Source organism: Cydia amplana, chromosome Z (assembly GCF_948474715.1).
Source record: "Cydia amplana chromosome Z, ilCydAmpl1.1, whole genome shotgun sequence".
NCBI classification, from domain to species: Eukaryota; Metazoa; Arthropoda; class Insecta; order Lepidoptera; family Tortricidae; genus Cydia; species Cydia amplana.
In genome coordinates this window covers 27,905,150-27,920,132 of record NC_086096.1, presented here as the reverse complement: position 1 = coordinate 27,920,132, position 14,983 = coordinate 27,905,150, and the positions used below count along the sequence as shown (strand labels likewise).

At 36.1% G+C, this 14,983-nt stretch overlaps 1 protein-coding gene across 1 annotated transcript in view; it reads left to right on the top strand.

The window, feature by feature from the left end:
• Positions 1–14,983, top strand: part of LOC134660672 (protein PFC0760c-like) — a 139,032-nt gene that overhangs the window by 105,320 nt on the left and 18,729 nt on the right. The gene's annotated exons all lie outside the window — the stretch shown is intronic.

Genomic DNA, 14,983 nt, shown 5'->3' with positions numbered 1-14,983 from the left:
CCGTCATCAGGGGGCCGATTTTTGAATTTCGATCGCTCGATTTCGTCACTCGAAAATCGGTGGAAAACGGCGAAATGCTAATTTTTTTAAATACGAGCGATCGAAATTTGGAATCTATTGGTATTGACTACTCGATTTCAATTCTATTAGTAGAATTTAAATGCCTAGTAGTGGAGATATTAATTAACGAGATACACGAAATCGAGTGGTCGAAATTCAAAAATCGGCCCCCTGCCTCTCTACCGCTCTTGCATAATTGATCGACAGAGAGGCAGATAACGTTTTTCGATATTAACGGTAGGTCCTCTGTTTTGTAGATTTTCTTGACGAGGACTCTGGTGTAAATTTCGATATTAGTAGAAAATTTATATAATGTTATAACTCTGGTTCCACTGTTACCTGATTAAGCTAAAGTTTGGAATAAGTACGTACTTTGATGGATGACAATACAATTTTAATTTTAAATTGATTTCCGACGCCGTGTCACAGATAACGTAATTTCAATTTTTCTCTCTGAAAACGAAGACGCAAGATAAGATAACCACGGGACCTCTGTAATAAAACAACGCAATGCATTGTTGCAACCTATTATGTTTCAGTTTTAAGTGTTTCACAGTAAGGTAAACGTACTAGTGCTCGACATGGTAATGCCCAATAGATGACACCCTGCTGTCACCTCTACTGACAATGACTTAAGTTTCAAGATGACATGTACTGGGACCGCGTCGAGCACCAGTACGTTTACCTTAATCGCAGTGCACATAAAAGTACTAATTACTTAAAAAAACATACCTACTCGCATATCTGACATACCTCATATTTAACGAAGTGTAAAATAATAATTAGATAGCTTAAGCTCGTGTGAGTGTGCGTAACGCCGGTGGTTCGACGGCGGCGGCGTGCAATCACTTCTTGTTAGAATGTTATTGAACCTTTTAATGTGAGTGGTGAATAATTTTGCGAAATAATCATAATTTTGTATCAACAAAGGGCGCAATCAGAATCAAAGGTGATCAGTAAAACGTACTCACATATACCTACTTACTTACGCAACGGTGAAGTCCTGAAGGGGCTCACGTCTTATCAAGATCTCGTCAATCAGTGCTATTGAGCTGTTCTAGAGGGGTCCCAATATCGCACACATCTCTTGACGAATTAGATGTATATCGGAAGTATTGATTAGAAACTATACATTTTGATAATTGTCATAACTCGTAGTTCACGGGGTGTATTTACGCATTTTGTACTGCTTAAGAATTCACAAAGGATTAGTAACTCACAGTAAGAAGCACCTCAAGGATCAAATACCTTAAGTATATCTTATATCAAGTATATCTTAAATCATAGCTCATGAAAATATATCCTCGCTTACGTACCCTGAGGAGGTTGGAAATCAAAGTTTTAGTTAATAAACGCTTTCTCTACAATATGTGTGCGTGTAATGGTGATTATAAAGAAAAATACGGCAGTTATTGATAAACGCGGAAGCGTTAATAAGGAGGCCCCGCCCGCGCCCGCCCACATGCCCCCGGCATGGAGTTATTAGTAGAACTAACACAAGAAATTTTTACCTAATATACAAACTATTCGTTTGTCCAAATATCTAACAGGGGTTAAAGCTTTTTAGTAGGTACCTATACCGATTTGGCCAAAGCTGGGTGTGTGTTCAAGCTTTTCAACGACATCGTTATCGCCAACAAACAGGAGGCCTAGAAACTGAATGAAGGTAAAGTGTCATATAAGGAGTTATGCTGAACGCCAAGTTTGACAGTTCGGCCATGACTTGGCCACCGGTGCATGTGTGACAAAACGAGCCTAAGGTAGCTACATCGCCTTCAGTTACTTTCTCGAGGCAAACAGGGGTAGTGGGTTGTTCAAGGAATCGCTGACGGGTGAAGACGCGTGTATGTAAGGCTGGGTGTCATACTAGCCCGCGGAGCATTGTTGTAGAAGGCACTTACAGGCCGGGCGCGTTTTTCCCGGCGTTATGGGCGCCCCCGCCGAGCCCGGCGGGGCTCCGGCCGCCCCCACTTAACGCAATTTATTACATGACCCTTAAATAAATAAATAACCAAAGAAAATTCGATGAAATACAGCCGCGTCGCGTGCTGCAAATAAGTAGTTTACCGCCATTCTGCCTATCTTTGAGGAATTCGGCTTGGATTGTGTTTACGGTCTAATACTTAGTTGGAAATAGGTAATATTGGCAATTAATTAATTGGTACTATTCGTACTTGAGTAACTAGTGTAGACCTCTAGTAAGTGCCGAGTCACCTTCTGCAAGTTAAAATAATATTTAATTCCTGGAATATTTGTTTTCCCGGTTCGCCCACAACTACCTGTAGGTACCTATTACCCTAGAATAAATAAAGTAATAGTTAAGTAATTATTGGCAACAGTAATAGGTATAGTACTTATAGCGGCGTTAAGAAAATTAGGAATGAACAACTGCAAATTTATGGAAACAGATTTAAATATGGGCCTAAAGACCTAAAATGTAGATAAAGTCGGTTGGCGCGGGAGTATGAGTTTTTCTGGTGAGTCCAGGATAACTGCGACCCGATACAACTGTGTGGCGTTGTTTGGGAGAGTCCCACCACAAGAGTCCAGTACAAAAAGTACAAACTCATTAGTAAGGGACCAGGAGCACAAGAATTAATGAAGGTGAACAATAATTTAGGGTTTAATTAAAAGTGCAGCCACCCGCAGCGCCGCCTCCGCGCGCCGCCATCCAAATTATTATTTCCACATAATTTGTGAAAGCGGTAATTTAATAAAACTCTCCCATCTTCCCGTGCAGTGAGAGCATAGAAATCTTGAGTATAATCATAACTCTGTTTTCACATAGGTACCTACAATATTGTTCAAAAATCCTTGCCAAAAGGCCTTGTAATCTCGTTGACTGCGACGCCGTTAATCTAAATAAGTCTAGGTACTTGAAACTGTTAAACTAGTAACCTAGTTAGTAGTAGTGTGATAATTTTCGTTTATTTACTAATTCTTAGTCCACCCACAAATTCCGCATTTGGTTTATTGTGTCTTAACGTCATTAAGTTTTATTATGTTAGTTTTAGTAGTTAAAACTATTGAAACTGATGCTCTTGTCTTGATAAGTAAGTAATATGAAAACAAAAAAAATTAACACTATAAAAAATGGTGATAAAATCCATCCTTTGTAAAATTATTCAAAAATAAATTCAATTTTATTTAAAGAGACTCTAAAAATTATCACCTCTATTAATGGAACCCTCTGTAAATGAGACAGAAATTTATTTATACCTGGCTAATACTGAAACCCTGGGTAAGTGGAAAACCTCTTTAAGTGAGACAAATTTGCTTGACCCTTGAGATCCCACTTATCTAGTTTCCGCTGTATTTTCATGGATAATCCAGTAATTAAATGAACATCTACTTAATACATTATATTTTTTTTCTACTATTGTTATAGTTGTAGGTCCTCGCTTTCAATACGGGCGGCCTATAACTATTAACTTTTCACCTATTCAGAAAAGAGCTTTTTCACCTCAGCAGCTCGAACAAGGGTACTTTGCTACTTAAAACAGTGAGCAAAATCGCATTTTGCTCACTGAGTAGGACAAAATGAGCAAAATGTGATTTTGCACGCGACTCAAAATAAGCACTCGAAGAAATATCAAACTTTGATCTCTTGTTGTACAAATAACTATTTCTTCCCTGCTAGGAGGGATCAAAGTGGCACTTTTCTGTTCAAGCACACTATTTTTACATTTTTGCACATTATTTTTTTAGCTTAAATAATCTGTTTAAGCATCAGATTGTGTCAACACTAAGATTTTATTTTTATTTTCCTCATAGTTGATCTGAAAAGCAGTATGTGTCACACGGTATCAAAATTATTTCGTCTTGGGCGTTAACATTTGAATCCCTCATTACGCTCAGCCAGCCTATTATGGATAGCTTTATCCATCTTTATCCACGTGATAAAATAACTGTCACTGTTTAACACCGTGGGAAAGAAATTGACGGACACCGTTTTATCACGCTGTCACGTAGACAAGAACGACCATCATATCCGTACTTTAGACTTCATTCAGGATTCAATGTACGCCCTTGACGGAAATATATCATTTTGATCCCTTGTAACACAAACTACTATTGTTATATCAATTTGTATCCGTGTAAATACTAGCTGTTGCCCGCGACTTCGTACGCGTGGATTTGTATATTGGTGGTTATAAATTCTACATTAGCTTAGAACATTATGCAGCAAAAGATAGCAGTAGGGACGGTTAATCATTTGTTAATTATTATACAACGCATGAGATTTGTCTTTCACAACCTGGCTACAAAGTTTCGAGCCCCTAACTGAATAAAATTGTTCTCGATAATCTCGATATAATCTCTCTCAACCCCCAGAAGATTTTCAAGTCCACTATTTAATAAAACCTACTACCTAACTACCTATTTACGAAGTTTGAAGTTCCTAGCTTTAAATAAAATTTGAACCCTCTACCAACTCTCAACCCCTGTACGGATATGATGGTCGTTCTTGTCTACGTGACAGCGTGATAAAACGGTGTCCGTCACTTTCTTTCCCACGGTGTTAAACAGTGACAGTTATTTTATCACGTGGATAAAGATGGATAAAGCTATGCATAATAGGCTGGCTGTTTAAACTTTTAGGGGATGAATTCTTAAAAACGCTGAAATTACTTTTCTTGTATTGTAATAATATGCCTTTATACAACGATTCAAGTCCCGCACTCCAATAAATATTTGTGTTCCATACAAATTTTCGACCCCCTTCACCACCTCGGGGGATGAATTATCAAAGACTCTGAAATTAGTTTTCTTTTCTCTTAATAAAATACCTTTTTACGAAGCTTCAAGTTCCTAGCTTTAAATAAAATTAAAACCTATACAATCTTTCAACCCCTTTTTAACCCTGTTATGGGATGAATTTTTAAAAACGCTGAAATAAGATTTCTTGTGTTCTAATACTATGGCGTTGTACAGAGATTGAAGTCTCGCACTCTCAAAAATATTTGATCTCCATACAAACTTTCAACCCCTTTTTCACCTCCTCGGGGGATGAATTTTTAAAAACGCTGAATAGGTTTTTTTTTAATAAAATACCTTTTTACGAAGTTTCAAGTTCCTAGCTTTAAATAAAATTTGAACCCTATACAAACTTTCAACCCCTTTTGGACCCTTATAGGGTATGAATTTTTAAAAACGCTGAAATTACTTTTCTCGTATTCTAATAATATGTCATTATACAAAGATTCAAGTCCCGTACTTACAAAAAATATTGACTTCCATACAAATTTTCAACCCCCTTTTCACCACCTTAAATGTTGAATTTTGAAAAACGCTAACATTAGTTTTCTTCTCTTTTAATGAAATAACTTTTTACGAAGTTACAAATTCGTAGCTTAAAATAAAATTTAAACCCTGTACAATCTTTCAATCCCTTTTTAACCCTTTTAAGGGATGAATTTTTGAAAACGCTGAAATTACTTTTCTTGAGAATTAATAATATGGCTTTATATAAAGATTCAAGTCCCGCACTCTAAAAATATTTGATCTCCGTACAAACTTTCAACCCCTTTTTCACCACCTCGGGGGATGAACTTTTAAAAACACTGAAATTTGTTTTGTTGTTTTTTTAATTTAATACCTTTTTGCGAAGTTTCAAGGTCCTATCTTAAAATAAAATTTACACCCCAAGACAAAGTTTCATTCCCTTTTTTACCCCCTCAGGGGTTGAATTTCCTAAAACGTCGCAATTCCTTTTTTTGCAATCGGCTATTATGCCTTTCTAAGAAGTTTCAAAGCATTTGTAGTGGATTCAAACTTTCAACCCCTTTTTAACCTTGTTAGGGGATGAATTTTCAAAAACGCTGAAATTACTTTTCCTCTCTTATAATTATATACCCATATACAAAGTTTAAAGTCACACACTCACAAAAATATTTGATCTCCATACAAACTTTCAACCCCTTTTTCACCACCTTGGGGGACATTTTCGAAAACGCTGAAATTAGTTTTCTTATTTTTTTAATATAATACATTTTTACAAAGTTTCAAATTCCTAGCTTAAAATAAATCTTGAACCCCATACAACCTTTCATCCCCTTTTTAACCCTTTTAAGGGATGAATTTTTCAAAACGCTGAAATTACTTTTCTTAAGTTTTAATAATATGGCTTTATACAAAGACTCAAGTCCCGCACTCTCAATAATATTTGATCTCCGTACAAACTTTCAACCCCTCTTTCACCACCTCGGGGGATGAATTTTTAAAAACGCTGAAATTTGTTTTCTTGTTTTTTAATTTAATACTTTTTTGCAAAGTTTCAAGGTCCTAGCTTAAAATAAAACTTGCACCCCAAGACAAAGTTTCATCCCCTTTTTAACCCTGTTAGGGGATGAATTTTCAAAAACGCTGAAATTACTTTTCCTATCTTATAATAATATACCCATATACAAAGTTTAAAGTCACACACTCTCAAAAATATTTGATCTCCATACAAACTTTCAACCCCTTTTTCACCACCTTGGGGGATGAATTTTCGAAAACGCTGAAATGAGTTTTCTTGTTTTTTAATATAATACATTTTCACAAAGTTTCAAATTCCTAGCTTAAACTAAAACTTGAACCCTATACAACCTTTCATCCCCTTTTTAACCCCCTTAGGGGTTGAATTTTTCAAAATCGCTTCTTATCTCTTGTACACTTTACAAATGCAACCTAGTTTGCAAATTTCAACTTTCTAGCTTTTGTAGTTTCGGTTCTGCGTTGATGAATCAGTCAGTCAGTCAGTCAGTCAGTCAGTCAGGACTCTTGCATTTATATATATAGATTAATACGTTATATTGGGATTGATTTAGGTAATTACTAATAACATTATATTTATTATATTTACCATAACATTGGTAAAAAAAAATAATTTATTGAAAAAGACAGTAAAAAGACAAATAACTTATGAACTAAATACATCTATGAATAATACTAAATTAAAACTAACAACCCTAAATATATCTAAAATAAAACAAGGAATATAAAGACTACTGAAAGAGGCCTCCTCGCGCTACCCCTGGCGCAAAGGTGCCCATCACATTCGCTGCGTTACCGCGTTGAATTGCGATGGACAGCCTTCAGCCATTTGTAAAATGCACTTATATATGTCGGCGGTCGATCGTAATATCAGGCAGTTCGTGAAATTCCTAGGCGTATCGTGAAACGTGAAAATCTTTGTCTCGGCCCTTTGCCCTTCGGGGCATCTGAACCAACCTATCCTACCTATCTATTGGTTTAATGTGACTTCCGTCAAAACATTACACAGGAACAACACATTTTTGCGATCTGCCTGCCTGATCTTACGATCGGCCGCCGACATACTTAAGTTTAGCCTCTTGGGTCAGAAAAGTAACTAACAAACCGTACACTGAGCATGGCTCGACATGCTCTTAGCCGGTTTTTATATTTGGGCGTTTTCTAAAATAAATATTGAAAACCTGATTCTCCCAGATCCTGGTGTTTTTGGGTTCTTTCAACTCAGAATCACTAGCATATTCAATCCTGGTGATAAAAAAAAATGTCCCAAAATTTTTTATGAAAATTGTACATACAAAATTTCTCATACTAAAAACTTGACGTAATGGAATGGACATTTTGGGACATCTTTTTTTAATGGTAGGATGGAGAGTGCTGTCGATTCTGAGTAGAATGAGCCCAAGAATGTCCAGATTTTAAAGAATCGGGTTTCCGATATTTATTTTAGAAAAAGCCCATTTGTCTCCAGATCGTGCCTAAGTGGATTGCTCTTATCATGTTGAAGTTCACTATAATTATTCGATAATTCAGAAAAAACATATTGATTTAGAAAATAAGATCAACGTTGTCAACGTCTTTTCCCACAGGTATCGTGTTGAACAATGTGCTTTTCAACGCTCTGCTTTGCCCCAGCGCTAAAAGAATGACGATTATTCCCCAAATGACTGTTATTAGGGAACCACAATGGCGCTGATGAACGAGGGGATTGTACGAGCGGCAGTAGCTACTTGATCGACGATGACGATTTAAAATAAGACAAATAAATAGAATGGCAAATTATTTCACAATAATCATAATAACATTTCATAGCTATCGCGAAAAATGCTTTCTACCCATTTAGTAATTACTTGTTACTAGGTAGTTTAAATTTTCTTAAAACCCTTTCCAATACACAGATAATGAAACAATATCCGATATGAAATGAAAACATTACTAAAGGTATGATGAGTTGATGACAGCAGAGCCCAGCGAAACATCGCGCGACACGCAGCCGCGGCGCGCGTACCACCCTTGGCGCGCAAAACAATACCACTGCTCGGAAACCCGAAACCAAACGGAAGTGCACGGACCCCCGGGATGCGGCGATTTTCTTGCGCTCGCGCTCTCTACACTTAAAACCTTTAAAAACTAGAACTGCAAAGAGGGCTAATGCGCATTGGAATTTTTGTAATCGGCGCGAGGCATTGAAGTCAACTCGGCGACGCGTATTGTTCAAGCGTATAATTATCCACCGATTCTTTTATTGTTGCGCATAAAATCAAACAATATGTTATATTCATATACCCCTGACTTTTGACTCGGTGCGTATTGAACGAACTCAATAGAGGACGGTTAATTCTTCTCACGAGGCCCTGCGTTGACGAGTGTTATTAACATAAGGATTTACATCATCGAAAATCATTTTAAGTATATCTCATGCCTTCAACTGTGTAGATATAATGGTCGTAAAATCATAGCTCGTTTCATTCGGAACTTCAGTTTAATTAGTTTCATAAATATTTTTTATTGTCGTTTTACGTACTTTTTAATTAATAATATCAATAATGTAAAATACATTTAAACTTTTCATTATACTTAGTAGATAAGTAGGTACTACACATAAGTTTAGACTTTCGAAAAAAATTAACCAAGTTTCTACTCTGCTTGGCTTTCATATGTTATCCTGTATAGGTAGGTTATCCTGTAGTAATCAATTGGAAATAACTTATTTTCTAGTAGGTATTTGAAATAAAACTCTTCTTCAGAATTATCTTTGTATAAAAAGAAATGAGATTGACACAATGAGACTTCTCATTTCATATGGCCCACGATATAGTTTTCGCAAGATGTAAAATTAAGATGTAAGATGTAACTCATGTATTATTAAGTCGAAAACGCTCTGCATGCTTCGATCCACTTTTCGAGGATCTTCCTCATGGAGCACCGCCTTTACTGGTCAAGGGGGCTTTACGCGACGTGTACTGCGGCGTGTGCGTGTAGTGTTTAAAATATTTTTTAATATGTTCGAGTCTCACGGGAGTTTTATAGTAAAAATCGTAATTTGTTTTTTTTTTATTCTTATTTCACGAGCCACCATTTTTGCACCACCGACCAAATATGGATGTTTTATACCAAATTTCACCTCAATCGGTCCAATACTAGTTTCGGAGCAAATTGGCTATGACTGACAGACATACTAATCCTATAATGGTTCCGTTTTTCCTTTTTAGGAACGGAACCCTATAAAATACTTATATCCGTAATTCAATATTAAGGATGTATTAAATTACTTAGTTGAGTTACATACTTAGCACGAGCCAATAGACTAGTAATATTTAAGGGCTCCGACAAGTCAAGAGTGCACTCCATATGTTCGTTCCGCTAGAGTCGACGCTCGAGAACCTCATACAATGGTCGGCGAGAACAGCAGTCACGTGTGCTCGAGAGCTGCTTGCTGCCATGTGCTTGGGAATCATTCCGCGCTTTGTACGACTCCTGAGCGTGCTCATTTACTTTTCAGTGGGCACTCGATCGCTTTCGGTCGCTTAAATATGCTCTTATCACAGCATTATTACTTAGACTCACGTGGACGCCTGACATATTTATCATTATTTAAGTACCCAATTAGTAACAGTTGCAAGTGTTGCAACCTCTTACGATCAAAATATTCTATAAGGTCGTTTACCTTAGTGCTGACGTACGTGCTAATGCCCAATAGATGCTGACAGGCTGACACACTGATGGCAACTCTACTGACATAAGTTTTAGTTAAGTTTAAACATGACTTGTACTAGGACGGGGACGGACACGGACGTCTATTTATAGTAGTAGTAGTAGGAGTCATTGTCAGTAGCTGCCTTAGGTACCTATTTCAGACTGAGCAGGTAACACTCCATGTGATTAGCAAGGTTACTAAGCCCGGTATGGCCGGATTAAAGTAACAACTCGGGGTGTCGGAATGTCGAATGAGATACCGTAGAGTTTCGTATCTTTGCCTGGGCTCCCTATTTTCGCCTACTTTGACAAAAGTTGCCATTAACAAAATGTTTCTAATGTAAGCCTTACATAAAACTACTAAATACAAAGTATTTTTTACGGGTGTCAACATTCTTCGAACAATCTGCGGCTAACTTCACACAGTTTACGTTCAGTGAGGTTTTTTCGCGACGCCGACCACACGTTTTTTAAGCCAGTGTTTGAACTTCGGTTTTTAACAGTGATACAGACCAGGTAATGTTAAACTCTTTACATGATTATATACTATAACTATTTCTTTTTCATATGAAACTATTATTTAATGGCTAGCTTACGTTTAGAAGTCACAATTGGATAAAACATTGGTGAAGGTACTTTGCGTCCATCTTGTTGCCAAATTTCGCCTACCCCTAGGGTTGTCAAATTTGTTTTACCACATTAATAAAGTATTTGACTGTAAGTATTTCAAATAAATTATTTTACACCATGCATGAAATAAAGCATCATAAGGTTAATAGAGAAACGTAAAGTCTATTTTTTTATTCGGTAGACTGAAATGACAGTTAATAGTATGAAATGACATTTCATGTTCATACTATTAACTGTCATTTCAGTCTACCGAATAAAAAAATAGACTTTAGACAGCAGTTATTTTTTAGACACAATTTATATTTTAAAACCGGTATAAAACTATAAACAATAGGTAACTTGATTGTGACGTCACATGCTAATGTTACATAATAAACCCCATAGTAGCAAAATCGTTTTGACAGTTCGAAAAAAGAAACTGATTTGACTAGTAGTCAAATACCCTATTGGTGGTGGATGGCATTACTTGTTTCCAAATTTAAATATTTTTGTACAGTCAGCAACAGAAGTTGCTCAGCGAGCCAGGTTTAAATATTAAATATTTTTGTTAAAAATTATAATTTTTTTACTTATAAACCATTACTCCCCTTTATTTGGCATGTTGGTTAATTTTTGGCAGCCCTAGCTTCGTTATAGAAAATGTATGAAACCAACTTCAGACTGTTACCAAACTTCGCCTACTACACCGTTTTTTTAAAATATGGCTAGTATGGTGTAATTAAGGTTCATAGTATAGTAGCACATTCCAAATAGATACGACTTAACATGTGTTAGTCACAGAAAAGTGTATTATTAGCGGTAAAGCATGCCGTAGGCGAAGATTGGGAAAAATACCCAAACATCGCCTATTGCCTTTGAGGCCATTTTTTACCAACTTAACCAATGAAATTCAAAGTTTCAATTGTGAATACTGATAATTAGGAACACTAAAAAACGTTTTTTCGCCTTAACGGATTAAAATGCTTTAAAATTTGAGAGATTTTTTAGGAAAAGTGTCAAAACCCAGGTGAAGATAGGAAACTCTACGGTATCATTCAAAATTCAAATCAAAAACTAATGATACAGACTTACATACCTACTTATATTGCATTTGGGAGGCCGTGATTGACTGCTTAAAGAGGCGTTGTAGCGAAAATGGCTAATTAACATTGAGCAACGGTTCAATGATGACAACGAAGGTTTCCTCGCCTGCACGGTGCTCTTCAATATGGTCCATCTTATTGTTATTTCAATTGTACCCTAACAAGGTATAAAACATGCTTATTCAGCTTATAACTCATCAGACACTGTTCGTGTTCGGGCAAATTTTTTGAGTTATTTACCGAATATTAGGGATAAGGAAGTACATATTCAGTACCTAAGTAGTATTTACTCAGTCCAGCGTTTGCGAGTACTAAATAAGAAATAACTATAATTACACAAACCGTCTGAATAAAAAAACATGACTTTCGACAAATATAATTTGTTTGATTTGTAAAGCGTAAATGGGTGGCCGTACTTACGTCTGTATTACGGCTGAATCGCTGCGGCGCATTGTTTGGTGCTCGCGGGTGTCCAGGGAACCCCGCCATTTTCCCCGCAGGGTTCTGCTAAGGACCCACCATGTTCTGCAGTCGCCAAATGTGCCGTTAAATCTATAGCGCGCAGCGCGGCGCGGGCGCACTGACTCTCGCCCTTTGAACGGGCGCTGTCATTTGTAGTTAGCGGCAAACAATCGCTTTTGAGCATGCGCTTGTACGAATAGAAAAAACAAATAGCTTTATAATTTTACTTTAAATAGTCTTTTTATATAGTTTTGAAAATTTGCACTGGTTATGGGTATGCGTAGACATTTGGATGCAAAGGGGTCAGTTTTCATCATTTAATGGTTGGTTTATGATGACAGTTTTTCTGTATTAAAGATTATTCTCGAAGAAAAATCTGTTAATTTATTTTCAATTTAATTCGTTTTATTTAAGAAATTACTTACCTTCTCGTATTTATAAAAATAATTAATAGGTAGAAAAAACCGGCCAAGCGCGAGTCGGACTCGCGCACGAAGGGTCCCGTACCATTACGCAAAAAATGGCAAAAACATCACGTTTGTTGTATGGGACTTGTGTGAGTGGGGCACTTAAATATTTATTATATTCAGTTTTTAGCATGTATTTGTTGTTATAGGATCATTCTCTCATTTCGTGCAAATCGGTGAGATTCTCTCGATTTGTAATTTTTCTTTTAAATGGTAAACTTTTGGGTTTCGTCAATTTGTGGATTCATTTATTAACATTTTTCTGCTAAAGGCACCTTTGTAACCTTATTACTTTTCATTTAATAAGGCTACTGGTAATGAACTACGCGCTGGTAATGAAATCGGCCGAGATGGTAATTTTATCTGTGGACGGTAATGAAACAAACTTATGAAATCGAACATAAAAAAACTGTATTTCAAGAAAATTAACACCAATTAAAATCGACAATATTAAAAACATGTGTCTTAAGCACTGTGGAGATGATCAAACCGACTTAACATACACTTGGGGTTGACAATCTCAACTTATAATGTTCAAGCTAGATGGTACATTTACCATTTACTTATCATCATTATAAGTCGAGATTGTCAACCCCAAGTGTTTGTTAAGTCGGTTTGAACATCTGCGCACCATATCACATAAAACGTAGTTTTCAAATTTTCAAAAATTAGCATAGACAAAATATATTTAAATCATTCGCGTTTTGTACCTATGTAATTTATTTTTATCGTTTTAACCCTATAGTGTGGGGTGTCGTTGGATAGGTCTTTAAAAATAAATAGGAGTTTGCAAACAACATTTTTTGATAAAGTGAATCATTTCGGAAATAATAATTTAGAAAGAACAAAAAACGGTTATTCCTTCTAACTTTTGAAAAATCGATCCAAAAATATGAAAAAAAAATCATAAAAATAGTGCTTAATAAACTCATTCAAACAAAATTAAAGCAAACTTGATAAGTTAAGCCGTTTATGAGTTATCGCTAAAAGTCTTCCCTTCTTATTTTATTTAAAAGCCTGGCAACCCTTATTTGTGATCGGATTTTCGCAAGCAACCCTATAACCACATAATAGTGACCGGGAAAAGATAGGCAACCTAGTTGATTTATATTGTACAAGTTGTATACTTTCCATTGGAACTTATTTTGTTTGTCAGACAGATCGGTGAAATTTGAAAAAAAAAATTTTTTTTCAAAAAATAATTAAAAATAGTCTTGACCATATTTCTTTAAGCAACCCTATTTATTTATGTTCAGGAACATATTTTCTTTCATAATATGTAAGTTTCATCCGTCAGACATATCGGTGAAGGTCGACCATCTTAGACTACAAAGGCTCCCCTATTATCATATACAGTTTTAAATGTTTATAACAGCGTAGTATTTATAATTACTAAGCCTCTTTTCATTAAATGCACTGCCTCGAATATATTATCATTACCTTCTTAAGTCATTCATTACCTTCCCCAGTAAAATTGGAAGGAAAAGAAGTGAATGAAACCGATATGAATGAAGTTTTGGAAGTTTTTGTCGCCTACATCAGTTGGCATCAGACCTTAATTTTGCAGAATAAACCATCTGAAAGGCGACACTAAAACACTTCATTACGTATAATTATAATAATGTACACTTGCTACTTACTGTATAAATCACGCGATGGCGATGAAGACTATCGAGAACCACACTCCTTCCCGACCCGAGAGATCGTATATATTTTCGCTAACAGTGGCACACGGGCATCCGCTACGAGATCATGCGGCCAACTGACTGACGAACAATGTGTTGCATCGGCGGTAGGCGCTATATACCCTCGCTATGTAGCAAAATATAGCTAATCTATTTCTCGCGTCGGTAATGAAGAAATTACTTGAACCATACACTTATAAGGCTGTATAGTTTTTATTATTTATTTCTAGCTTCTAATATTATACGATTTAAAACATAACTAAATAAGTCATTTATTGCACAAACAACGAATTTTCTATTTGTAGTATCTTAAGGTTAAAATGTAGGTCAAAGTTATATCTTCACGCGTTACATATAGAGATGAATGAAAAAATTGGGTGTTAATTGTACATATAAAGAAAATACTAACTTTTTTAGAATTGTTCATTGGAGATACATATACTTTAGGCCCTATGTTACAACCTTGCATTAACAGATATTCGAAAACGCCACCACATTTTTGGTAAATTTCCGAAAACACCGATTTGCACGAAATGCGAGAACGACCCTATAGCGGCAACAGAAATACATCATCTGTGAAAATGTCAACTGCCTAGTTATCACGGTTCATGAGATACAGCCTGGTGACAGATAGACAGACACTGGA